Below are 27,723 nucleotides of genomic sequence, written 5' to 3' on the forward strand. Positions count from 1 at the left end.
GGAGCGATCATCCGCTGCCCCAAGCTTCACTCCCTGCTGGGCTGAGGCACAAGGGAAGCGCTGAAAAGTAAGGAGAATAGAGAGTAATAAAAGTGGTGGCTTTTGAAATAATTTAAATCCAAGTCATGCCCAACCGGGAGTTTTATCTTTCAAGTTATCCACAGCTGAGCTTTGTTTAACGTTGGATAATTCTTCGTCAGTAAGCACAAAGATCCCTTACACCTATAATCATATCTGTGAGAGTTATTTAGTGCTCAATATCTGCTTTTTAAACTGTTGTAAAGCATCACGATTGAAAAATAAAAATAAATTGCTAATTGGTCTGGTTTCAAAGCCCATCACAAGGCCTCTCGCAGAAGATGTATGCTTGCAGACATACTTGCCAACACATATATTTGCAGTGTCAGAAGGAACAAAAAGTTCCCATTAGCAAAGATTAGCTTTTAAAGAAAGATGAGGGGACTGGGGAAAAGAAAATAAAGGAAAGAAAAGAAAACTGCATAAAGGTTTTCTGAGTAACCCTCTTTATGGAAGGCTCTGCCAGAAAGATCAATGTGGTTGTTTTATTTTTGTGCCTTGACACTGCTAAATTTTGAAAGAGTCTTTTGACCTGTGGGAGAATGTGCAGGAAGGAGCTGCTGGAGAGGGAGGGGGCTGGGGGAGCGGGCAGGGGAGGGGACAGGGAGCACGTTTCTTGTGCCAGCGTTTCGTTATAATAATGCACAGATCTGCTACAGAAAGTGCCTGTGCTGGTGGCTGCAGGGCTCCTGCGGCTGTTACCCCAGCAAAGGGTGCGGGTGGAGGCGACACTGTGATTTTGCTGGATGTGGGAGCTCCCTTATTCCTTCCACGCACAGAGCTCTCCCAAGCCATTGCTCTGCCCTGACCTCCTTCCAGCAGCTTCCCGGCTTGTCTGTTCCCCCTCTGTGCCCCCTGGGGTTGGGGAGCAAACCTGAGACCCTAGGAGCCAGGGAGCTCTGCTGCAGCACCCTGTGCCCTTAGTGCCGAGCTGCTGCCCTCCAAAGCCAGGTCGAGCTCCAGCCTTCCTATTAGAGAGCAGTGTATGGGAAAGGGACCTGGGGGTCCTGGGGACAGCAGGGTGACCATGAGCCAGCACTGGGCCCTTGTGGCCAGGAAGGCCAATGGTACCTGGGGTGGGTTAGAAGGGGGTGGTCAGTAGGTCAGAGAGGTTCTCCTGCCCCTCTGCTCTGCCCTGGGGAGACCACACCTGGAATATTGTGTCCAGTTGTGGCCCCTCAGTTCCAGCAGGACAGGGAACTGCTGGAGAGAGTCCAGCGCAGCCACCAAGATGCTGAAGGGAGTGGAGCATCTCCCGTGTGAGGAAAGGCTGAGGGAGCTGGGGCTCTGGAGCTGGACAAGAGGAGACTGAGGGGGGACTCATTCCTGGGGATCAATATGGAAAGGGGGAGTGTCAGGAGGATGGAGCCAGGCTCTTCTGGGTGACAACCAGTGACAGGACAAGGGGCAGTGGGTGCAAACTGGAACACACGAGGTTCCACTGCAAGAGGAGAAGCAACTTGTTGGGGGTGAGGGTGTCAGAGCCTGGCCCAGGCTGCCCAGGGAGGTTGTGGAGTCTCCTTCTGTGCAGACATTCCAACCCGCCTGGACACCTTCCTGTGTAACCTCATCTGGGTGTTCCTGCTCCATGGGGGGATTGCACTGGATGAGCTTTACAGGTCCCTTCCCATCCCTGACATTCTGGGATTTTGTGATTCCCGGTCCCCGGTGGGACTGTGCCTGGGGCAAACGGTACCACTGGTGCAAGTGCTTATCCCAGTTGTCTGGGGGATTTTGGAAAGCCCACACCTGGGGAGGAGAGTGGATGCGAGAGTCTTGGCTTTCATGTCGAATAAAGCATCTCAGGCCTGGTTTGAGTGTTATTCTGAGACTTCAGAGAAGAGCTCAAAAGTTGATTCAAATCCACTCCAAAGGTTTGCAAAAAGAACCAGGAGGCAAATAAATTGTACCCACGAGGTGTTTATATATTTTCGGAAACTCTTGGGATTTTCCATCTGGTCTCGTGACTTGCTCGGGCTCTGACTCACCACAGCTGAATGCCTGGGCTTGGCAGCTCGGGACTCTCTGCTGCTGGGGCAGGGACCTGCCCATGTGGATGCTGCAAACCCCTCTGAAAGCTTTCATTTCACTGCTGGACCCAAGCGGTGCTTGCTCTGTTGTTTGATCTTCAGCCTCTCACAAGGTGAAGCACTGGCTGCCCAAGGCTGGGAGCACCGCTTGGGCCACGCTGCAAAACCGTGAGCGTGGGGAGGAGGTTTGGGGGTGCGAGGAGGGGGCAGAGCTGGTGCTGTGCCCTTCGGCAACCCACCCCTCGCGGGGCTCCGGGCTCCCTGTTACCAGCCGTGCCAGAAAGCAGATCTGTTTCCTTTCTGCTTCAAAGTACCTCTGAGAAATAGCTTGACTTTGGGATTTATGTGGCAAGGGGAAATGATGAGCTTTTTGACCCCAGCATTGTGGAGACTCCAGCGCTGCAGCTGAGCAGGGGGTGTGCTGGCAGGGAACTTGGTGTGACACCCATCCCAGCTTTTTGTGGTTTTTCAGGTAGCTGCTTTTCTTCTGGCAGCTCCCTGCGGCTTGCAGGAGGACTCAGAGGACCATTTAAAAAATAACACTTTGGCAAGGTAAGCCTGACCTGCAGGGAGACCTTCAGGAGGAGTGCTGGAGAGCAGCATACCTTGCAGCAAAGTTTGCAGCAAGGGGTGATGCTGTTCTTGGATCAGGGATAAAGGTGATGCTGTTCTTGGATCAGGGATAAAGGTGAGAAGAATAGCAGAGCTATTGGCCATGCAGGCCTTTTCTGGAGGCCTTTTCCATCGATTAAAACACACAGAGGCTGCTCCTGGGGAGACTGTCCCCATCCCTGGGGGCAGCTGCAGCCCACGACAGCCACTGTGTGGTACCCTGGGGCAGGGCCTGGCACCAGAAACCCCTGATGCTGTGAGGGCTCTTTATTCCCCATCGCTTGCGAACCCCCGTTTGCTGCTAGCAGCCGCTGGCAAGCTGCTGATAAACACCCGAATGCGAACACAGCAGGGGGATAAGTGCACACTCGCCCTCCACGCTTGCTGAGCTGTGATTCCAATGCACCAAGCACAGTGATGTGTCAGTTCAGCAAAATCAAAGGGAGGTGCTTTTGCGTTCCTTCTCTTTGTATTAGTTTCCATTGAGTCCCCTTTTTCATTTAAATGATAGGAGCTGGCCTGCCTTGGAAAAACATTGTTCTCGAAGCCACCGACTCATAGGGCAATAAAAATAGTGTATTGTGGAGTTGCTGTGTCCTGCAGAATGAGCATTGTGTCGTTATTTGCTGTGCTCCTTGCAGCTGTGGAGTGTGGCAGCTGGCTGCCGTGGCTGGGAGAAGGATGTGGGGGTGCTGCCATGGCTTTGCTTGGGTCACAAAACACTCGTGCAGGCTTCTGCTCCCCCCAGCTAGAAGCTGGACACGGGTATACTTGGGGTGTGACCTGTTGCGTGCCCTTGGCGCTCCCCGGCTGCTGTGAGGGGAGGTTGTGCCTGCAACGCTGCTGCTCCTGGCAGTCGCTGAGGGGTTCTCTGCGTGGGGCAGAGCAGGGATGCAGCAGCTGTCCAGGCTCAGCCCGGCTTTCCGGTGACCATGTTGCCCATAGTGCTCAGAAATGGGGTTGCAAGGCGCCTTAAAACCAAGCTGTGACACCCAAACCAGCACAGTCAGGAATAATTTGGTAGGTGATGGGGTCTCTCCCCCCAAGCTGGATGTCTGCTGGATCATGCTCTGCTCCCCACATCTCTGGGCATCTATATTATTCTTAAGTCTGCAGCCATGGGAATCCCAGGGCTGTAGGAGGAACTCAGTTTGCTTTTTAAATACACGGTTTTGTGACCTTTAAAGACTCAGAAGACAGGAAGCAGATAAGAACAGCGGGTTCCTGTAAACCTTATGGTTCGAGGGACACTTGGCTGATGGTTATCAAGAGTACGGGCTGGCAGTTAAGAGGGAGGCGAGTAAAAGACTGCGATGCTTAATCCCATTTCAGCATGCTGCTGCGTCATACAGCAGAGGCTGTGGAGGGCTGGCACTCACTCGGATGAAGCACAGCGGATGTCTTTGTACAGGGGGTGAATGCTGCTGGTGGCTTTACATCAGCCATTTATTCTTTCAGAGCCAACTCGGCCGCATGTGAAATTCGTCAGGTTTTTCCATTTTTAACTCGCTGAGATTTTGTGCTTCCCAAAGCCGGTGCTGCACGTAGCAGTGAGATGCTTTCCATAGGGGTTTTGTTGTGCAGTTTAAGATCTATTCATTGCGTTAATGTGTTATGTCAGCCCAGCTGCAGGCCCAAGCCCAAGGATTTGGTTTGTGTTTGTTCTGGATGCTCACCTGCAACTCAGTTAATATTTCTCTGTGTTGTGCAACTTCAGCAGCTTTATTTGAAGCCTCTGCATTGTAGTACTGTAGCTCCGTTACAGCTGTACATCATACAGGAGGCATTTGCCGCCCATACAAAGGCATTTGCCTTTTCAGCGTGCACCGCTCTGCAGCAGGGTACGCTGCTGGATGAGTCACTAATGCGATTCTTTCTTTCATTAGGTGGTGTTTACAGTAACTTTGCAATATCACCGCTCTTCAGGGTGAAATTTTCCAGTGTAAGACGTTGAAATTAGGTGCGAGCTTTTTGATTTCTGGGGTTTGGGGGTTCTGTTTGTTTTGGTTTTGTTTTTCCTGTGTTTTTGCAAAGTGGTTTGGTTGTATCAGAGAGCAGGGCTGGCGGGAGATGGAGATTATCACAGGCAGTTGTGACTACAAGTGAAATCAATCTGGCTGCCTCCTCTATAGACAAGCCCTCTACTTTGCAAAGACCAGTTTCACTTGGTCCTGTGTCTCATAGGCCTCCTGCTGTTATTCTGCTCCATCCCTGGCCTTTTGAGAGAAGGAAAAGAGAGAGATGAGGGGGACTGGGGCGGCAAAGCCCAAGCTGCAGAATTTGAGAGATGAGGACTCTGGGGCAGTTGCCAAAAATCCATCGGGGAGGTGCCAGAGCCTTGCAGAAACTCATCTCTTTGGAACAGAGCTAACTCTGCCCTCCACGCTTCAAGCTTGACCAAAAGCACTGATCCTTTGAGCTTTCTAGGGAAACAACTGAAATTTTTGGGCTTTCCGTGCTAGTGTGGAGGAGGAAAGAGAATTTATCCTTTTCTGATTATCAGAAACAGGCGTTTTTTTGTTGAGGAGGGAGCGAGGTCTGATGGGAGCTTTACACTTCACTGGGTGAAGTTTTAGCCAAGTTTAAAGCAGCTGAAACAGGATTTCGCATGAGCAGTTACCCTTGTGCTTGGCTCGAAGGCTCCAGCAGTCCCTCCCCGACGCGTTTTCCAGATGTTGTAACTTTCGGAGAAGTCGGTCGTCGGTTGGTTTTTGGCCTTTCTTCTTGAGGTGGCCTTCAGAGAGGCTTTAGCAGAGCCCGTGCGGCACTGAGGAGCAGGCTGGGGAGCTCCCGGGGCGCCCGCTGCTGCCATGGGGTCTGGATTTTGGAAGGATTGGCCAGGCTCCAGGGTGGCTGGAGGCAGGGCTGGGCACAGGGTCGCTTTATCCGGGCTGCCCAAACACGCGGTCTTCGGGTGCTTCAGGTACCAGCACTCTCCAAATGCCAGTGTCCCCTGTGTCCCCAGCCCTCGGGCAGCACAGGCTCGGAGGAGCAGTGGGCTGGGCTGTTTTCTACTGGAAGGAAAACCTGTTCAGGTGTTTTGTCTCATGCCTGTTGCTGTAAGGGATGGGAGCTTGTGTAATCCACAGGGCTGGTGCCCGAGATCTGCCAGATAAGCTGACAAAAGCGTCACTGTGCGCAGGCTGGCGCTGACTGGGCCGGGCAGCCCGAGGCAGCGTGTGGGGACGCGCAGGCCCGGCTGCGCCAATGTGGGGCTGGACCCTGTGGCAGTTGCACATTCCCCCCCACTTTCCTTCAATGTGTAAGGTGCATGCACATTCACCTCTCCCCCAACACATCCCCCCTCTCCTTCAGTGGGGCACTTAATAGCTCCTTTTGTTTGCCCTTAGGCAGGAGAGGAGAAGATGTGCAGAGAAGTCAGGAAGTTTCTGGGCGCCCAAAGCCAGAGCTGGGGTGTGCAGAGAAGCCAAGAAGTTTTGGGGCACCCATAGCCAGAGTGGGAGGGTGCAGAGAAGCTGAGAAGCCTCTGGAATGCCCACAGCCAGATCTGACAAGACTATAAAAACGGGGTTCCCGACGAGTATCCCCTTTGTGTGTGTCCTCTCGGAGCCACGGGCCTGCTGCAGCCCATGATCCCTCCCTTAGGCTGGGACACAGTCTGAGGTGACCTCCCGGGACTGGGACTGCCTCACCTCCGCGTGTGGGTGACTGATAACTTACTGGATATGTTCCTCGCTGCATAAGTGAGTGTAGGTCCTTGTCGGAGACAGGCAAGTGTATTTCCTCACCAGATAAGCGAGTGTATTAAATAATTCCTTGCTAGATAAGCAAGTGATTTCCTCGCCAGATGAGTGAGTGTAGTATCCTGGAGTCGGACGGCTCTGGCGTTGTTTTCTTGTGAGTGCGGGTGTGCACGCTGTGGATCTCCATGACTCTTATTTGCTGTACCCCAATAATTTCCTCAACTGATACCCGAACCTGTATTTTATTTTACTGGAGTGCTAACTAATTGTATAAACCCCGTTTCTAATTGGTTGTTTTGCTGGACTTTCCTGGACAGAATAAAAGTCTGCTTTGGACCTTGGTTGTCTGCCTAAAACTAATTTTGGGGTCCCTCAGTGACAGAGCCCTCGGAGTCACCCCGGCAGTGCCCTGGGTGTGCTGGAGGGAGTCGGGCTTTGCTGTTCCCACCGTGCTGCTGGTCAGCCTGCCGGGGATCTGCAGCAGCCCTGGTGCTGAATGGCCCAATGGGACTGTTTGGTGCAAGGGCTTTGTAAGTGCAATGTCCCCTGTGGATCTCTAAGTCCACTGCAGCATCCCGCATGTTGAAGGAGAAAAAGGGGTCCCCAAGCAGTGCTAACACTCTGGCTGCAGAAAAAATTCCAAAAGTGCTGTCTCTCCGTTGCTTAGTGATGTTCTTAGTGACGTCTTGGTGGGTTTAGCCATTTTGTTTGCTTTTCTGGCAGCAAAACAGCAGCGAAGGGAAAAAGCAGGCAGAAGGAACGAGACTTTCTGGAGCTCACATCTGCACAAGGAGTTAAAGTTGTCTTGCAGCGTAACCCTGCTGAAGTCAGTGCGTTTACCCTGAGGCTGAGTTTGTACTGGTGTTCCTCTATCTCAACATCTCCGGCTCTGTTTTTAACAGTCTCACTGTGGCTTAACATAAGCAGCAAATCAGCCAAAATAAGCCCCATCCTGGACTTTTGGTTGGCACTTCCAAGAGAAACCTGAGGGTTTGTGTCCTTCTTCAAACTTTTTGGCAACGCTTTGCTGGGCTGGCTGATGCGGCTGGGACGGGGGGAGCAAGCCCAGCACTCGGCTTTTTCACGACCCTGGCTCCTGCCTCCCAGCCAGGTGCTGGGATGCGGGAGCCCGGAGCATCCGAAAAGCCAGCACAGCTGAATGGCACCTTCTCCCCACGGGGTGGCTTGGAGCAAGACAGTGAGAAATCTCATGGCAAGTTCCATGTGAAACGTGGAATTGCTCGGCTAAACGTGACTGTCTTGAACGTGCCCCTGGAGGCTTCATGTGCCCATGCCAGAAAGGTGGAAAAGTTTGTTCAGCACAGGCAAGTCCCACATGAAGCAGGGATTTGGCAGGAAGTTATTTAGACAGAAGCCTCCATGGGCTTTGCATTTGCACCCGTTCTGCCAGCTCATCCTAGTTATTCCATCCAAATTTGTTCTTACATAAGGAGAGGTGAGGAGGAGAGACCCTACCCTGCAATAGTCACCATCCAGCCCATCCTTTGCTGGCAGCGGTACTGTGCTCCCTGCCTGCCCTTCTGCTTAACAAAGCAGCCTAACAGCAGGACACAAAAGCAGATGAGAGCTTTAAGTCTCCCAAAGCGCACATTGTGCTTAATCGTTCCCATTTGTCACCGTCCTACCTTTGCAAAGCGCTGGGATCCAGTTTCCTAATCAGCCTCGGGTTCTCTTTCTGTTCCCATGAAAAGGGATGTAGCAAATGCCCTGATGCAAAAGCGTTTTCCTGCAATGGCTTACAACACCTCTTTTCATTTGTCTTCAGGTTATTAGAAGGGAAGGTAGCCGGGTTTATTTGTTTTAGACAGGCCATACAGTAGAGCGATGTAAATCTAAAGCAAACAAGACTGCAAGGGCTGAAAAGGGACAGGAAGCTCCAAGAACATCCCGGCCATCCTCAGGGTGTTCAAGCATGTTCTTGACTGGGGGGGACTTTGCCTCACTCAGCGCTGTGCTCTGCCATCCTGTCACTACTGCCTGCTCTGCACCGGGTCCCCCTTGTCAGACCCTGTGGGAGGCCAGGGCCGGGTGCTGCTGGGTGTGGGGCCTGGCCAGGGGTCCCACCCCACTGAGCACCACAAGGCACAGAGGGGACGGGACGGCTTCTCAGCTGGTGCCCTGTCCATGACAGCCCCGGCTCCTGAGGGATCAGATGTGCTCCCTGCCTTGCTCCCGAAATGCCATCACTGTGCTGCGGGGGGACAGCCCCAGCCCTCTCCCTTGGCTGGTGTGCTGAGAGGTGCCAGAGGAGATGGTGCCACCCTGGATGGGAATGAGCCTCGGGGAGGGATCACAGAATGACAGAATCCCAGAATGTCAGGGGTTGAAAGGGACCTGGAAAGCTCATCCAGTGCAATCCCCCCATGGAGCAGGAACACCCAGATGAGGTTACACAGGAAGGTGTCCAGGCGGGTTGGAATGTCTGCACAGAAGGAGACTCCACAACCCCCCTGGGCAGCCTGGGCCAGGCTCTGCCACCCTCACCGGGAACAAGTTTCTTCTCAGATTCAAGTGGAACCTCCTGTATTCCAGTTTGCACCCATTGCCCCTTGTCCTGTCACTGGTTGTCACCAGAAGAGCCTGGCTCCATCCTCCTGACACTCCCCCTTTCCATATTGATCCCCAGGAATGAGTCCCCCCTCAGTCTCCTCTTGTCCAGCTCCAGAGCCCCAGCTCCCTCAGCCTTTCCTCACACGGGAGATGCTCCACTCCCTTCAGCATCTTGGTGGCTGCGCTGGACTCTCTCCAGCAGTTCCCTGTCCTGCTGGAACTGAGGGGCCACAACTGGACACAAGATTCCAGGTGTGGTCTCACCAGGGCAGAGCAGAGGGGCAGGAGAACCTCTCTGACCTACTGACCACCCCCTTCTAACCCACCCCAGGTACCATTGGCTTCCTGGCCACAAGGGCACAGTGCTGGCTCATGGTCACCCTGCTGTCCCCAGGACCCCCAGGTCTCTACACTCCCCTACACTCAGTCCAGCCCTCAGGAATGTGTTGCTGCTGTCTCTTACAGCACCAGTGCCCAAGTGCTGACAAACAGTGGCAAGGTTTGGGGATGCCTTTCAAAGACCGACACTGATGTTTTGTGACAATTAATCTTGCTATTTATATCAGTATAATTAGCTACATTATTAATATTATCAAGGCGCCACAGTGCTAATTATATGTCTGCTTAACATGTGCTATCAGTGCTGTTTAAAATCCAATGTAATTCTGCTTGACATTATCCCTACTATTAGTGTTATTTGTTGTGTGCTGTGGAAGATAATTTGATGCTTCTAATCACTGTGATACCCATTAGGCAAACTGTCCCCACTTGCCCGAGCTTTTGAGAATGATGCCACCAAGTGGTGCAGCTTTCCCAGGGACAATTCCCTGTGAAATCTTACCTGGTTTTGGGGTCCCATGTCTGTCTGGTTCTCCCTCAGAAGTAACGGAATCCTTGGAAAATCCTGCCCCCCAAAATAAACTAAGATCTTTGCTCTGGGGTCTGTAGGAGCTTTTCTGGTGGTCTTTTTTTCTCCCTTTGTCCCCTGCCAAGAGCTTAAATATTTCAAATTTGAGGAGAAATATATCTGAATTATGGGGAACCTGACTTTAAGGGAACTTTTCTACCTTTTATCCTACAGCACTGTCTGCCAGCTGTGCAGGGATTTTCCTTCTCTCCTACCAAACAGCTGGCTCAGGAGCTGCTGGTTGTGTCTGATGGACAATTGTATAAAGCAGGGACCATCCTCCCAACACTGGTTGTTTCCTTGGAGGGACGAGGAAGGCAAACATGGGCATTCGAAGCCTGTGAGGATTCCTGCTTGCTGCTGGTGTGCCTTCCATCAGAGGATTTTGTCACCACTTGCCACTTTTGAAGAACCTCTCCTCTTGCTAAAAATAGGGTTTTGCAAATCTAAATGAGGAGTGAAGTGCCTGAACATCTATTTTCAGACTAAAATGATGGTCTTAGATGTCAGGGTAGTTTCTAGCCTTTCCCCCTGTGGCTCCTCCGGCGCTGATGGGCCATGGGAGTCATGCCTGACTGCAGCGGGCACAGGTGCTTGCGGTCCCTACACTTCTCACTGCAAGACCCTTTTTCCTTGCCCTGTGCATGTCTCCTGTGGCTTTACCTCTGGAGAAGCCACATGCCAGGAGGGCCGCTGGGAAACCTTGGGTTTTCTCTCCCCAGCAAGCAGACATCCTCATCTGGATGATGAGGACCTGGGAGCCAGGTCCCACAGGCATCTCTGTCCACCATCTGGGTCCAGCACTTCAATGCTGCCCAGCTGCCCAGCTCCAGGAGAAGGTTTTAAACTGAGATAAACCCTTCGACAGAGGGTCAGGTAAAGGGATGCATTTGATTTCTGACTTCCTCATGCTTGCTGTTTATGCCTCAGCCTGCTCTCCTCCTGCATCTGCAAACTGCTGCTACTTCTTCTGCAGAGATAGGGGGAGGAAAATAGAAAGGGCTTTTGAGCGTGCACAGGAGTTGGAGCAACGGGGAATAATTAAAAACCAGCTGCTGGAGCCTTTGATCATCTTGTTTGATCATCAGAGCTGGGATCTGAGTTTTTTAGGGTACGCTGGGAGATGGAAGGCACCAATAGTAGTCTCTGTATTTCATTATCGTTCATTTGCAGCTGCCTTGGTGCTCCCTCTCCAGCATGAGACCCTGAAACAGGGAGTGGGCATGAGGGTGGAGGGGTGTAAGAAAGGGGGACAGGAGCAGCTCAGGGCTGAAGGAGTGAATATTTAAACAGCTCTGGTGATGTCTCTCCTGCCCTGTGCTGGGACAGGCCCTGACCTGTCACGAGTGGGTGTGTTGAGGGCGCTCCCTTGCTCAGGCTGTTCTGGTGCTCCTGACTGCCAAGCTCGGAGATGCTGAGCCCAGTCCCCACCAGTGGGATGTGTCCCCGAGGCAGGATGGGTGTTGCAGGCCCAGAAATGGCTGTTGTTCCAGCCCCAGAGCAGGAGCTCCTGCCCCACCAGAGCTGAGTGACAGCCTTTCGCAGGCCTCAGTGTCTGAGATAGGGCGTTGCTGTTGGCAGGTTTTCAGGGACATGGTGTGGGTCAGACCGACCCTCCAGACCCCCGCCCAGCAGGACCCGTGTGTGGGGCACTGCACCCCAGGGGCCACAGCAGGGCTCTGAGCCTGCTGGGTTTTCTTGGCGCTCAGCCCCTTTCACCGCCGGCTTGAGGTGGGGGTGAGATGTGATGGGAGACCCCAGCCAAGCCACCAGTGACCCGTTTGATCTGCCTGAAAACGGGTTGGGCAGCGTGAGCAGGGCCACAGCTGCCTCTGCTTTCTGGTTGTGTGAGAGGACAAAATCTGGGATCTTAACTGGGATCTTCTCCTTCCCTTAGTTCAGGCAGGGAGCTTTCCTTCCTTTGTCCTGGGGGACAGCAGGATGACCATGAGCCAGCACTGGGCCCTTGTGGCCAGGAAGGCCAATGGTACCTGGGGTGGGTTAGAAGGGGGTGGTCAGTAGGTCAGAGAGGTTCTCCTGCCCCTCTGCTCTGCCCTGGGGAGACCACACCTGGAATCTTGTGTCCAGTTGTGGCCCCTCAGTTCCAGCAGGACAGGGAACTGCTGGAGAGAGTCCAGCACAGCCACCAAGATGCTGAAGGGAGTGGAGCATCTCCCGTGTGAGGAAAGGCTGAGGGAGCTGGGGCTCTGGAGCTGGACAAGAGGAGACTGAGGGGGGACTCATTCCTGGGGATCAATATGGAAAGGGGGAGTGTCAGGAGGATGGAGCCAGGCTCTTCTGGTGACAACCAGTGACGGGACAAGGGGCAATGGGTGCAAACTGGAACACAGGAGGTTCCACTTGAATTTGAGAAGAAACTTGTTCCTGGTGAGGGTGGCAGAGCCTGGCCCAGGCTGCCCAGGGAGGTTGTGGAGTCTCCTTCTCTGCAGACATTCCAACCCGCCTGGACACCTTCCTGTGTAACCTCATCTGGGTGTTCCTGCTCCATGGGGGGATTGCACTGGATGAGCTTTCCAGGGCCCTTCCAACCCCTGACACTCTGGGATTCTTTTGGGTTTGTCATTGAGCTCTTCCCCTTGGAGTGAACCTGCCCCTCTCCCCATCCTTGGTCATGGGCACCAAATGCTTCCCAGTGCTGTCCTCATCCTGCTCTCCGCCTCCATCATTTGGTCCTTCCAAGCACAGACCCGTCTGATGTTCATTGCAGCTCTGCCTGCACTCAGCTCCTGGCCAGAGGAGCTGGCACAAATAAATTGCAGGGAAAAGAGTTGAAAGCGTGTGCCGTGGTGGGTAGAAGTAAAGTGGTGATGAAGACAATAAAAGCCACCAGTGCAAGAAGGAGGAGTGGCCAAATAAACACACAAGGTGGGACTAACAGACAGTCTGGAGAACAACCCATTTGCAGATATTGTTTATACATTTTATTGCCAATTAATATTTTAGATTAAAATCATGTTCTGCAGTGTTTTGGCTAGTAGAACTAAACTCTGGGTCATGGCTGTAATACAAGTCAAGCTCCCTTTGAATTGATTTCTCCCCTGTCATTTGTCATCGACTTCTGATGCTGTATCTTTCTGATCTCTGCAGAATTCAATACGTTTTCTGCAATAATAAAGCGGGCGCTTTAGCTTCACTTTCAAGCTAATTTTGTATTTGTAATTCAAAACGTATGTCCCTGGTGTCTAGGCATGAATTCTGCTTCTACTTCATTTTATGCATTTCATACTCAGTTTTGGAACAGCTGAATCTAAATATTGATATGCAGACCAGGCAGCGAGAAGTGGGTATAACAGGTACCTTCCCTGCAATTTTTCATTACTTTTTACATAAATTTTGCTAATTTGGTTTGGGAGGTATGATAGAAATTGAATTAAGTAATTAGTGAATCTTTGATAAAACCATTATCTATCTGGTGAAAATCACAAAGCATCTTTTTATTGTTGAATGGAAACCAGGTGTTACTCAGAAATGTATGAATCTTCCATTAATTTCTCTCTCGCACTTTCATACACTTTCTGTTAAATGAGTATTCATTGAATTTAATTTCTGCAACAGAAGCTTTATTGTTTATTAAGTGCAAATATGAATTTGCATAGAAGATGTGCCAAATTCCAAATTTCTTTTATTTTGCAGCCTCAGATTGGCTGTCTGAGCTCTTTGGATGATATTAATTTAGAAATGCCGTCAGACCCTTCACAACTCAAGCTGTGCACCGAGCCTGGTGTTGCCAGTGGCCCCCTGGCTGATTGTGAAGCTCCATAGGATGCACCACACAGTCACTTCAGCTGTCAGACCAGGCTTCAAACGCTGACAAGAGCTGATACAGTCCACTGTGATTTTATATACTTGCTTATTGCAACTTCTATTGAGGAAGGAATCGCGCTGTGCTGTTTGCCATTCACTCATGAAAATGAAATAGGCATACTAACCACGCTTCTTCCCATATAACTCTGTTCTCCAAGTTTTAAATAGTGAAGCTTTCCTGGTTGTGAATCACATTGAGAGATTCAGAAGGAGAGGAGTGAAGGGTGTCGCCAGTCAGGGTGGCTCAGGGCATGGCCAGCAAAGCGCTCGACCCTTTCAGTAGCACCCAGGTTCATTGACACCGAAACGCGCCTGAGGGGGCGTCGGGTAGGACCTTGCGAGGGCGGGTGGTCTGGGGGCTGGAGTGGGATCTCTGCCAGATTTGGAGCTTCAGTTCTCCCAGTGTTTTTAAAAGTTCTTAATTTGTCACAATATCGGTGATTTAACAGCCCATACCACTTCTTTCTGGATTTGTTTGGTTTTTGTTAAGGGCACATTTTTCCTATTGCTCATAGTTGACATTGGGACTTCCTACATCTTCTTCTGTTAAAACTTCCGAGTTTTCCATGATGATTATGCCATTCCTTATGCTTATGTTTTCCATCACACCTCCAGCCTACTGGAGCCATTGGGATCTCACTTCACTAACTGTGTTTGTCCCTTTGTAGACTTCCTACAGTTCCTCCTTAGGTCTTCTCTACATGTTGTTCTTCCTCATATTCCAAATTCATTTTAGTGTTTCATGTTCAAGGATATTTCTGGGCTTCATTTTTTTCCTTAGGAAACTTTAATGGCCACAATGTTTGTTGATTGTCTTTTAGTTAGCTGCTCCTCTTCTGCCTTTAATAATTGATCCCAAACATTGCCAGTGACTCTTGGTCTCCTGCTGTTCTGCTGCTCCCTATGTGCCTCAGATCAGCATTTGCCCAGCTTTTTTTTGCCTGAAATCTGTATGAGATTCTCACATACCCCTAGGAATGTTCTTAAGGACTCTTCGTAGTCATACCATCATCTGTAGCAAGAGTAGTTACCATAATTGCGCCATCATTCGAGAAGCCATGAAGACACACGTGGGTTGGAGTTGGTCTCCACCACCTTCCCCTCTCTTCCTTTTCAGGGCAGCTTCTAAAGGCAACTTTTATGTTGTTCTTTGTCCTTGCCTACCATGTATTCACATAAATCCTTCAAAGGATGCAGCTTCTGTTCCACCAGTCAATTCTTCCACAAGGATATACATATTTATGGGAATGAAGCTGTGTAGTCTATCTACTTTGAAAGGAGTTTTGTTCACTTTTGGCTTAAAAGCCAATGGTAGCAGGGTGCTGTAGCTACAATCACACTCCTATTTCATGTCTGACAGTCTCTCTTCAGCTGTAAAACAGTGACTGTGCAGGGTCTGTTTTCTCATGGGCTGATCTGTTGTCGAGCTACATTGCTGTTAACTTTCTCCTCTAGTTGTTCCTTTGCATTCAGGAGTATCCTGTGGTTGCTCGGTGTGTTCTGCTTTCTAATTCTTTCTCTATGTCTGAGGTTGTTAATCGGCATTATAGGCTGTGTTTTGTTGCAAGCCCTTTGAAGTCTCTGCCATCCAAGGGTTGTGTGTGTAACTTCTGCCTAACCTTGACCCAGGGGTTGGGTGGGTTCCCCCCCAATTTGGTTCATGGATGCTGCTGATGTAGCTCTCTGGACATGGAACCTTGTAAGCCTTCCACCCGACCAGATTGGAACCAGCACAGAGCCTGGGAGATCTAGCAGGCCTTGCACAGTGGGATTTGGTCACCTCAGGTGACCTTAAAACACTGGGGATCTCAGGAAGGAATCTGCATTGCTGCTGTCACACAAACCCTCTGTCTCCAATGCAGGGATCTGCAGCAGAATCTCCAAGAGGTGAAAGGAGATTTTCCCTTTACAACCTCCAGCGAGTGATCAGGAAAAACCATCAGGCTTTTGCTTTCTGGTTAAGTGAAGCTGGTTTTCTAGCAAGCTGTCAGGTTTGTCATCTTATCACCTGTGTGAGTGGTCAGGGAAGGGACAGACACTTGCTGGCGTGTGATGGCCACCAGCGATGACCGTGTGCTTCAGTACCTGAAGGTCACAAAGAGCTGGAATGGAGAAGGCACATGGTAAATCATGAGAGTTTGAAGGTTCCCACCTTTTTGCTAGTGAGGCATTTTGCAGGTCTATTTTCCTAACTGTGACTTTTTAAGAAGGAGGAAGAACTATGAAATGACCTTACATTTTACTAATTTTGAATAGTTCTGAATGGGTTTGCTCTTCCCAGCCCAGAGTCACATCTGCTGGAGATGCTTGCATCCAAGCCAATCCATTGGATGTCCTTTCCCATCAGTGGAGAGAGAGGTGCCTCTGAAGCACAGCTTGCTCAAACTCCTTTTTGATGTCACACATTGGGAGATGGGTCTTTTATTAATGATTTCTACATCTCACCATTAAAAAGTTTGGAAGCCCACTTTCACAGAATCCCAGAATGTCAGGGGTTGAAGGGACCTGGAAAGCTCATCCAGTGCAATCCCCCCATGGAGCAGGAACACCCAGATGAGGTTACACAGGAACATGTCCAGGCGGGTTGGAATGTCTGCACAGAAGGAGACTCCACAACCTCCCTGGGCAGCCTGGGCCAGGCTCTGCCACCCTCACTTTGAAGAAGTTTCTTCTCAAATTTAAGTGGAACCTCCTGTGTTCCAGTTTGCACCCATTGCCCCTTGTCCTGTCACTGGTTGTCACCAGAAGAGCCTGGCTCCATCCTCCTGACACTCCCCCTTTCCACATTGATCCCCAGGAATGAGTCCCCCCTCAGTCTCCTCTTGTCCAGCTCCAGAGCCCCAGCTCCCTCAGCCTTTCCTCACACGGGAGATGCTCCACTCCCTCCAGCATCTTGGTGGCTGCGCTGGACTCTCTCCAGCAGTTCCCTGCTCTGCTGGAACTGAGGGGCCCAGAACTGTACACTGGTTTTGTAACTGTGGCAGAATAAAACAGAACAGTTATCAATGGCTATTTTCCCAACAGATGGGATTTCTCAGTGGAGCGGGGATGCAGGCATTGCTCGGTTCCTGTGGGGACAGCAGAGCTGCTTCCAGATTTCCTCCTGAGATGAGCCCTGGGGATTTCAGGAGCTGTGGGTGACTGTGCTGGGCAGGGACTGAGGGGCTGCCGCTGGCTCCAGCTCCTCCCGCACGCCAGAACCCATCCCTGTGCGTGGGTTCAGAGATGGGGAAGGTGGGGAAGTTTGTTTCCCAGCAGCCTTTCCACCCCTTGGCACATGCAGCTGCTGGTGGTGCCTACAACCGAGCATCACAAAGCGACCTCTCTAGACCTCCTGGTACTGATTCGAAAGAAACTAGAAATTACTAATGGAAAATTCCTGGAAAAAGGAAGCAGTGGAAATCTTTTCCTTCCACTCCGTCTTTTGAGAGAAATAAATAGAAGTAGTGGAAGATAAACAAATAAGCTCTGGAGTCACCATAACTTGGGAATTTTTACATCAAACGTAGCAAATTTAATAAGATGTCTGAAAATTGCATTCTTTTTAAGCTGAAAAGCACGCAGCCTGAACCAGGGAGTAAAGGTGCAGAGTATTTAAATAGGACAGCTCAAACAAGCGGATAATGGTTAAATGGCTTCAGGAATAAAAACCGGCTTGTCACAGTCAGGATGAATTTAATAAAATATTTAAACAATTTTCAACACTGCAGCGATTATAGGGAAAACCGTGATAATATCCAATAGTAGAAAAATTGCTTTGAAAAGATTAAAGGGCATAAACACTGATGGACCTAAATAAGCCGTATGCATTTCTGCCATAATTTTGCAGAAGCATTTGTTAAGTGAGTTCTGGAGTGCCTCATTAGCTCCTTTCTGTAGCTGAATGGTGGTAGGCTGGAAGGTCAAGGGACGTGGTCCAACCTTGGATGTAACCTGTCCTCTTGGACCTTGCTGGACACAGGGACAAAGCCCTTGGTGAGTACCTGGCATCCCAAGAGAGGACCAAATGCTCCAGGGTGGCTCCTCTGCTCTGTTCCAGCTGTAAACCCCAGGGACAAACTCCTGAGCATCACTTCTGGTGAGTGTAGGGAGCCCTGCGCAACCAGAACACAGAATCCCAGAATGTGAGGGGTTGAAAGGGACCTGGAAAGCTCATCCAGTGCAATCCCCCCATGGAGCAGGAACACCCAGATGAGGTTACACAGGAAGGTGTCCAGGCGGGTTGGAATGTCTGCACAGAAGGAGACTCCACAACCCCCCTGGGCAGCCTGGGCCAGGCTCTGCCACCCTCACCCCCAACAAGTTTCTTCTCAAATTTAAATGGAACCTCCTGTGTTCCAGTTTGCACCCATTGCCCCTTGTCCTGTCACTGGTTGTCACCGAGAAGAGCCTGGCTCCATCCTCCTGACACTCCCCTTTCCATATTGATCCCCATGAATGAGTCCCCCCTCAGTCTCCTCTTGTCCAGCTCCAGAGCCCCAGCTCCCTCAGCCTTTCCTCACACGGGAGATGCTCCACTCCTTAACAGATGCAGAGAGCTGCCTTCAGGTAGATGAATGCTGCCATGCATCCTCTGCCCATCAAAGCAGCCTGTAGCGGGCTGACTGTGGAAGTGGGTTACCATTGAAACATGTTCTCAGGCTTGCTGATCTACAAGGCCAGCTGTCGCTCTGGGTGGCATGCAGTGTTATTCCCCACTGGAGTCAGGCTTGGGCACCCAGTTAATGGCGAGAGATGCTGCTGCGCTCCCGTGTCCATTGGGCAGCCATGTGCCTTGGTGTGTACATTCTGGCAGCTGGAGGATTTGGCATCTTGGAGGGGATCTGCCAGATGTCCATGCCCCACCATAGCCTGGAAGCAGATGTCATAACAAGATCTGTCCCAGGATGTCTCAGTTGGAAGGTCAGTGATGAAGGATGCAGAAGAGAGACCACCCAAAAAGCTGCTGTGTCCTGCACTGATGTGTCACTGGGATGAATGGAATGAGCCTCTGCTGGGAATGTTTTTGGTGGAAGCAGGAAGGTGAGCTCTCTTTTGGGCAGTTGCTGGTGTTCTCCTCCATCTCCCAGGACAAGGCACTCACAAGTTGAGCTGCAGGCTGCCACAGGAATGTGCTGTGCCTTGCTGGGCTTTCCCCTCTGTGCACGGTGGTCGTGCAGACTTACTGCTGGAGCCCTCACACCTTGTGATCTCCTGTGGTTGTGATGACTTGGGAAAAGGTCTAGTCACCCCATAACAGCAAGGGGTATCAGTTCACTTATTCTCGTCCTTTTTCTCGTTTTACCCAAGAAAACAGATCAACATGGCTTGCCAGGAACAGCTCGTTCCTTGGGAGGCACGCTTGTGTGGACGAGCTCCAGCAGCAAGAGGTTATCCATCGCCAGTGAGCCATTCCTCCTCTCTCTGTGGTGAGGAGCATAACTCCTGCCAAGGGCTTGGAGGTGTTAAGGCTCTTAGCAGATCTTTGCCTCAAGGAATATTTTCGGAAGCAAAGCCCCTGTTTCTATTAGTAGCATAGGGACAGAAAGAGCAAATGGGAAATGTAAGGCCTTGAGATGCACGCTAAGCGACCAGACAGCAAAACTTGCCAAAATGATGCTTCAGACTGAGTCTGCAACTAATCAGTAGCATTGGAGAAATGACAACATTAAACTGTTTCGTGTGATCTTTTTCTCCCCTTGGAACTGTATGGGACAGCTTTGATTTATAGAATTAGTGCATTCTCCCCACCCTCTTCCTCAGGTTGCATGTCTGTAGGAGCGGAAATATTTTGTCATGTTCCTGGGGAAACGAGACCAAGGATCGAGTTCCAGGTTCCAGTATAAGCTGGGGAATGACCTATTGGAGAACAGTGTAGGGGAAAGGAACCTGGGGGTCCTGGGAACAGCAGGGTGACCATGAGCCAGCACTGGGCCCTTGTGGCCAGGAAGGCCAATGGTACCTGGGGTGGGTTAGAAGGGGGTGGTCAGTAGGTCAGAGAGGTTCTCCTGCCCCTCTGCTCTGCCCTGGGGAGACCACACCTGGAATCTTGTGTCCAGTTGTGGCCCCTCAGTTCCAGCAGGACAGGGAACTGCTGCAGAGAGTCCAGCACAGCCACCAAGATGCTGAAGGGAGTGGAGCATCTCCCGTGTGAGGAAAGGCTGAGGGAGCTGGGGCTCTGGAGCTGGACAAGAGGAGACTGAGGGGGGACTCATTCCTGGGGATCAATATGGAAAGGGGGAGTGTCAGGAGGATGGAGCCAGGCTCTTCTGGTGACAACCAGTGATAGGACAAGGGGCAATGGGTGCAAACTGGAACACAGGAGGTTCCACTTAAATTTGAGAAGAAACTTGTTCCTGGTGAGGGTGGCAGAGCCTGGCCCAGGCTGCCCAGGGGGTTGTGGAGTCTCCTTCTGTGCAGACATTCCAACCCGCCTGGACACCTTCCTGTGTAACCTCATCTGGGTGTTCCTGCTCCATGGGGGGATTGCACTGGATGAGCTTTCCAGGGCCCTTCAACCCCTGACATTCTGGGACTCTGTGGGAGAAGGTGAGTGTGAGCCTGGGTGACTCCCATTGACAGGCATCGAGTTTTACCCATAGCCGTTTTATTCCTCATGTTTCTTTAGTTGAGAAACCGGAAGTACCATAAGAAGACAAGAGATCTGCATGTGTACATGTGTGTTGGTAGAGGCTGCAGTCTCCATCATGGATGAGGATGTGCTTTGGTCATGTCCCCATGGTACTTGATGATGTGACATGGGGATGGAGTGATGCTCAGGAGCAATCCCAGACCTGGTAACAGTAAGACCACGCAGAGATCCAGCTGTTTGCCACGTTTGGAAGGCTGAGCTCCAGGAGGAATGTGGTGGGCTTCAGAAAGATGTGTCAGTGCAATTACGCAGCTGGATGTTTCTGGGAGTTACTGTCCTCATTGACGGACAAGGACTGTCACTGGCAGAGGGAGGAGAGGGGCCCTGGCAAAGCTGCTGCACCTTCAGGGAAAGGTCCAGGAGGTGCATTGGAGCCTTTGTAGTGCAATATCCTGGGTCATGTCAGTTTTAAGGTCCAGCCCCAAGAGTTTGAAAGGTGGCTGCGACCCTGTCAATGGACGTGTCCCACTGTCCTGGTTTTGTTAAAAACAGGTTTCTCTTTTAGTGAATTTTCCTGTCAGCTGACATCTTGCTAACTACATTTTTCTGAAAGCTAGATACATGTTTTGGTAAACATAGCAATGGAGTGCGAGGTCACTGATGGCGATGCACGTCCTGCGAGAGGGATGAACTGAAACAGGTGACTGATCCTGACCAAAATAAGTATTCCATCCCATTCATGTGATACTTCATATAAAAGTGGGAGATCACGAGGATCTCGTCCCTTTTCCTTATGGCGACATTAGGAGAGGACCTTGCGAGTCGTCCCTGCGAACTGAGGCCAGTGACAGACTGAATCCAGCTCCGGTTGGCTGCAGAGTCCAGTCCAGGACTTTGGGTGCCGGCTCTGCAGTTGCTGGGACTTTCAAGATTGGTTTTGTATATTTTGTATTATTTTCTCTATTTTATCAGTAGCATTAGTAACACATTTTTAATTTTACCAACTCTCTTCTCTCTGTCCTTTTTTCCCTCCCGATCGCCTGTCCTGAGTGGGAAGCGGGGAGAGGAAGGGACTGAAGGGGAAATGGGGGGGACTGAAGGGGAAAACAAGAACATCTGCCAGGGTTTATTGTTGCTCTGCAACCAAAACCTCGACACCCACCCACTGCAGGGAGGTCAGCAGGCAGGACACACGGTCAGTGCCTCGCCAGTGCGAGGTGTCACCCGGGGAAGGGAGAGAGGAGGTCAGCAGAGCCAGAGGAGGGAAGCTGGCTTGTGTATTTGCATGCCTGGACCCCATCCCAAGCATGTCTCCTCTGCACCTTGTTATGGTGTTTCAGGGCCAGGTCTCAAGGAGAAGACCTTGATTGCGTGGTGAACATGTGTGCTATAGCCCTGTCAGGCTATTCAATGTAACAACATGCAAGGAAAGTGCTCCTTTAATTCTTGAAAGGTCTTCCACCTTAAGTTTGCACCTCTCAGCAACACTAGCCAGCATCCAGGGCAAGCCTGGCTGTCCCGAGCATCCCCCAAAAAAACCAAAGGTGCCTTTCATAGCATTGGCCTCTCCAGCACAGTGTGGATTGGCCGGGAGGATGAGATACACTTGCAGAAGAGGGTGGTGCTATAAATCTTGGAAGAGATGAGGTTTCTCATGGGCTTCCCAGGGCAGGGCTGCAGGACGTGGCTTTCCCTGTGAGATGTAACGCTGTTGTGGCCCCTGGGCTGCTTCAGCAGCACTAACAAGTGTCCTCACACAAAACTGAAGTGCTAGGAACCTGGCTGGGTGAAAACACGACGTCCTTTCATTTTAAGTGCTCTTCACTCCAACTGTGGGATTTTCCAGCTGCGTCAGTGGTTATGAACCATGTCTGTGTAAATCGAACAGGCTTGCCCTAACTCTCCGTGCAAGCAATGACGGTCTGGTTTCCATCCTCTCTCCCATCCTGACAAAGACCAGAGCTCATCTGAAGCCATGGGAGGAGAGTAATTTCCTGAGAAGGATAAACAAGCCATTCTCATTACCATCTCTTTGCTGCTGCAAAGGAGGTTTGCTCACTCCTCTGCCTAGGAGCCCATAATGACTGCTGTGGCGTTAGTGGCCATGGGCTAGTGACTGGGCAGCAAGAGCACCTGGGCAGAGCACGTGGAGAAACCCTGGCCACTCTTCTTGCTTTCCTCCAGACCCTTGCCATATCCAAGAGGAGGAGTGGCTGCTGCTGCCACATCTTCATAATTAACACCATCATTCTTCAGCATCAGATCACTCACCCTAATGAAGATGTTTGTTGTTTGGGCTTCACAGTCACTGTGTAACTCAGGCAGCTGTGCACATGCTGACAGACCCTTTGTTTCCCGTCCAGTCAATGGTTATATCAACCAGACATCTGCAGGGCTTTAGGTGCCTTGGGGTGGAGGTGCAGGTGGGGACCGTGAGGCGTGTGGATCATGCCAGGGTCTGCCCTTGGCTCCTGCCCCACTGCCAGGCAGGGATGTGGCTGGGAAGCATCAGCAGCTATTGCAGCGGCGTCACTTTGGGGTCACTGGCCTGAGGTTTCCACAGGCTGGCGCCCATTGCAGGGAAACACCAGCTCTTCTACAGACCAGACGAGTCCTGACGGTGCATGTCTGCTGTATGCCGAGGCTCCTCACATCCATGTGCCAGCTGCTGAGTGCAAGACTTTTGTCCATCATGGCAGATTTTTTTCCCGTATCCTTTCTATTAGGGAAGAACGATGTGTCAGAAACATGTTGCTTTTTGGGTAAGCACATCTGTGGGCAGAAAATTCTCCTCCCTGCCCAGGAGCACCAGCTTGCTGTGCTCAGTGCCATGTCCAGGCTGCAGACCCTTCCCACCCCCTCACCGCTGGCACGTGGCTCAGGGCAGGTCACAGCAGCTGTGGGTCTCAAACCAGCTGGCATTTTAGTGTTACTGCTCTTAAGCTCCGTCAGGTGTGCCTGTGTTGGGCAAGGAGCACTTCGCCTTCCAGCCAATGGGGTAGGGGAATTTGGGCTCTAATGAAGACTTTTACCTTGATGTGTAGCCAGGCCCTGGGGGAGCTGCTGAGAAAATCACCTACAGCACAGACATCCAGAGCAGTAAAAACCACAGCAATTATGTGAAGGGTAAAAAAAACCTCACTGTCTCTGTAGGTGATGCGTTTGGAGAAGCCTGGCTGCCTCCCCTTGGAGGAAATGCAGTTCTCATTTTGAGGGAGCCTGGCAAGAGCCTGGCAGCCTTTGTTAAGGCAACAAGGGCTTGAGGTAGGGGCAGGAGGATCCCAGGGAGCTCCTTCTGGCACAGGCTCCTGCCCCTACATCCCCCAGGCAACCCCCATGGCTTGGCCTGGGCAGCACCCGTGTGAGCAGGCGGAGGGTCGCCACTGTGGTTGCACACTCCAGGTGGTTCTGTTTAGCTCACAGCTACCTAACCAGGACATCTCCTGTTCTGGAATATTGTGTCCAGCTGTGGCCCCTCAGTTCCAGCAGGACAGGGAACTGCTGGAGAGAGTCCAGCGCAGCCACCAAGATGCTGAAGGGAGTGGAGCATCTCCCGTGTGAGGAAAGGCTGAGGGAGCTGGGGCTCTGGAGCTGGACAAGAGGAGACTGAGGGGTGACTCATTCATGGGGATCAATATGGAAAGGGGGAGTGTCATGAGGATGGAGCCAGGCTCTTCTGGTGACAACCAGTGACAGGACAAGGGGCAATGGGTGCAAACTGGAACACAGGAGGTTCCACTTAAATATGAGAAGAAACTTGTTCGGGGTGAGGGTGGCAGAGCCTGGCCCAGGCTGCCCAGGGGGGTTGTGGAGTCTCCTTCTGTGCAGACATTCCAACCCGCCTGGACACCTTCCTGTGTAACCTCATCTGGGTGTTCCTGCTCCATGGGGGGATTGCACTGGATGAGCTTTCCAGGTCTCTTCCAATCCCTGACATTCTGTGATTCTGTGTGATTCTGTGGAGACATGAGGACATTCGATTGCCTGCTGGACACTTTCTCCAGCAAACATCTGAGTGGCAGTTCCCTGTCCCTTCTTCAGCAATGGACTTGCATCCTCTGTAGCAAAAAGCTCTGGATGTTACCAGCCAGTGGCCAAATCAGTGCTTGTTACATACTGCTAGAAATAAAAGTAAACCAATGCACAATAGAGCTGCCCACAAGTGCCAGGGCTGTCCCTGCCCACCGGGCTGTGGGAGGAGAGCTGTGCTGAGTCCAGCCACACTCCCCTCCCCTCCCCTCCCCTCCCCTCCCCTCCCCTCCCCTCCCCTCCCCTCCCCTCCCCTCCCCTCCCCTCCCCTCCCCTCCCCTCCCCTTACCTCCCCTTCCCTCCCCTCTTCCTCTCTCTTCTCTTGGCCAGGCTGTGCCTGGCCAGGAGCTTTGGAAACCTGGTGAGGAAACAAGTCAAGCTCAAACCTTCATGGCCTCCAGGGTCAGTGTGTCGTTTCCTCGTCCTTTGCAGCGATGGATAGATCAGGAGTGTGAACCCTTCAGCAGAACTGCTGAAGGAAGGAGTAAATACACATTGCTGCTTTGGTGGTTAAGCAGACTTCTGCACAGGTTTGTCTGTTCTCATTATGCTGGTTTTAGAACCGTCTGTAATTAAGCGCCAGAGCTGCTGGGATCCTGCTGTGCCTGTAGTGGTGTCCCAAGGGGGTGGATGTGGGGGTACGTGTAGAGCTGGCCGGTGCAGGAAGGATTGTGTTACAAACCCAGGGTGCTCTGTCATCTCTCATGAGACAAGACAGAAGAGGGGTTTGCACCCCGTAATTGGACAAGCTCAAGCACTGGTGGTTAGCTCAGTCCAAAAGAAGATGCTCAAGAAGAGCCACTAAGATGCAAATCTAGTATGTGCTAATTAGGTGGTGGCACAACAAACAGCTGCAAATTTTACTTTTAGTTAGCCCTGTTTACTTGGGTTTTTTCTTTTATTTTTCTCTTCTCGATTTAAATTCCCAAGGAGACACTAGATACAGTGTGTGTTAATGCAGTCTGCATTGCAACGCTGTGTGGAGGAGCCCTTGTTTCTGATCCTTCCATACCGGTGTCCCAGCTCAGCCCAGCAAAGCCTTGCCCCTGTGGTCTGGGCTGATTCCTTCCTCTGTTTTATCTCTTTGCAAATCAGGAGCATGACTGCCTGGAATGGTGGATTTTCTCCACCAAGAGCAGGATCCAGTGCAGCTGGGCTGAGATACCCCTGTGCTTGCTGTGTGCAGGGTGAAGGGAATGGACTCCAGCCTGGGGACCAGGGACGTCGCTTGAGCACCGCATGCCGTGGCACCACAGGTGACCCTGCAGCGGGACTCGTGGTGGTGCTCAGGTGTTTGTGTGGGCAGCCACGTGCTGTGGCCACCGTGTCCCCTGCACCCCCAGCCACCAGCCCTGCTCCCCACCGGGGAGCTTTCCTCTGGAGCTGCTTCCCAAGCCAGCATGAAAAAATCAGTCAAGGTTTAAACTTGATAAATCATCGGGGTTTAAATCTGATAAACAAATTCAGAGCCAATCCTGATTTCTCTGGGTAGGCGGGGGACATGGAAGGGGATATTGCGAGATGTCTTTGCAGTGCACTGAATTGCACCTCAGGTGCATTCTTGTTGGTCGGTCAAGTGCTTCCCCTCCGTCCCTGTCCCTCCCCGTGGAGGTGACCGACTGCTGGACTGACTGTCAGAGCCTCTCTGCCTGGCTCAGGGCTACTGCTGTAGACTCTCTTCAGCACTATTAGAAACACCATCAGAACCTCGCCATGACAAATTGCTTGATTTTCTAGGTCAGCTCTGCTGGTTAGGGTGATACCAGGCACTGAAAGCTGGCAGTTTATTTCAGCATTTACTCAGTATGTTTTGCTCCAAAGCGACTTAAAATGCATTAGTGTCACAAGGCGGGAGCTGCGCGGGAGTCGCTCAGCAGCTCAGTCATGTCTTTCTGTCACTTGTCCTATTGTCTGGGGAAATTCTTTTAGCCAAGGCAGCCAGCTGACTTGCTTATCATATTTTCCCTCTGATTTTTTTTTCTCTTGCTGGGGGTTGGGAATTGATTATGAACGTCATCTCAAAGGGATGTGTGGCTACCAAGGTTGATGGTGGCAAATAGCGGGTGGGCCCCATGCTCAGTCCTCTCGCTGCCCCATGGGGAGGGAAGATGGGAGCAGGAGCAACCACCAGCACGAGAACAGAGGGACGTGCCAGGGCCATGGGGAAGAGCCTGGTACATGCTGTGCTCACCAATGCCCAGGTTTTCAGTTGAGCTCTCATTAGTGGAGCTGGGAGGATGCTGCCCAGCCATCCCATCACCTTCCCTCCCCAAAAAACACCTCAGAGGGAGGCAAATGGGGTTGGGACTGACCCTGCTGGGAGCTGGCTGCAGTTAACCCAGGTGGTGTTCCCGAAATGAGCTGTGCTGGTGCCCCTCGTGCCCATGAATCCAGTGGGTACTGGGGCAGAAGCTCAGTGCAAAGCAGTGTTTTGCCTGGGAGCAGGGACGTGGGTGTGGGTTTTCCACAGCTCCAGCAACATTGCAGCTGCAGGATGCCATCAAGAACTTGGATTTTAAAATCTGACCAGTCTGATTTTAAAATCCGACCAGCTCCCGCAGGAGCGATCGTGGCAGACCCCAGATACCCTGGGTGAGGTACTGGTGGCATTTGGCGTCCCTGTGCCGCTCCGCATTGGGCAGAGGACACCCAGCAGCGATTCTTCCTTGTGCCAGGAGACTTGGCTTGGCTGTGCATCCTCACCAGAAATCCCACCAGCTGTCGCAGGTGCCTTCCCCTGCATCGTTCTGGTGAAGCTGGCGGATGATGGTCAGCATCCAGGGACCCATCCTTCTGCTGCTTTGCAGCCCCAGAGGTTTGGGCCGGCCAGCAGGCACGCAGGAAGCATTTTGCAGCTGGTTTGACTTTCGTGTGCATGTGTTTATGGATGCACATATGATTTGTATTTGCGGTACATGGAGGGAGCAGGGCAGGGACCTGCATCTTTTGTTGAAAGCAATTATAAATGAACAAGGGCAGCAAAAAAAGCCCTAAATAAATCACTGAAAATAAACAGTCTCCAGTGTTGGCTGCCTTGGCATGAAGATAAATGTGGAGAGCCGCTCCTGTGATAAAGCAGAACGAAATGAACCCTCCCATGCCACCTCCACGGGCTGGCGGGGCTGAGCCCCCTCACCCACCTTGAAAGCTCATCCAGCTCCCTCAGCCTTTCCTCACACGGGAGATGCTCCACTCCCTTCAGCATCTTGGTGGCTGCGCTGGACTCTCTCCAGCAGTTCCCTGTCCTGCTGGAACTGAGGGGCCACAACTGGACACAATATTCCAGGTGTGGTCTCCCCAGGGCAGAGCAGAGGGGCAGGAGAACCTCTCTGACCTACTGACCACCCCCTTCTAACCCACCCCAGGTACCATTGGCTTCCTGGCCACAAGGGCCCA

General features: G+C 51.7%; 1 protein-coding gene across 2 annotated transcripts in view; it reads left to right on the top strand.

Annotated features, from left to right (window-relative positions):
- Window positions 1-27,723, top strand: part of MID2 (midline 2) — a 116,117-nt gene that overhangs the window by 50,812 nt on the left and 37,582 nt on the right. The gene's annotated exons all lie outside the window — the stretch shown is intronic.

Source organism: Columba livia, chromosome 12, assembly GCF_036013475.1.
Source record: "Columba livia isolate bColLiv1 breed racing homer chromosome 12, bColLiv1.pat.W.v2, whole genome shotgun sequence".
NCBI lineage: Eukaryota > Metazoa > Chordata > Aves > Columbiformes > Columbidae > Columba > Columba livia.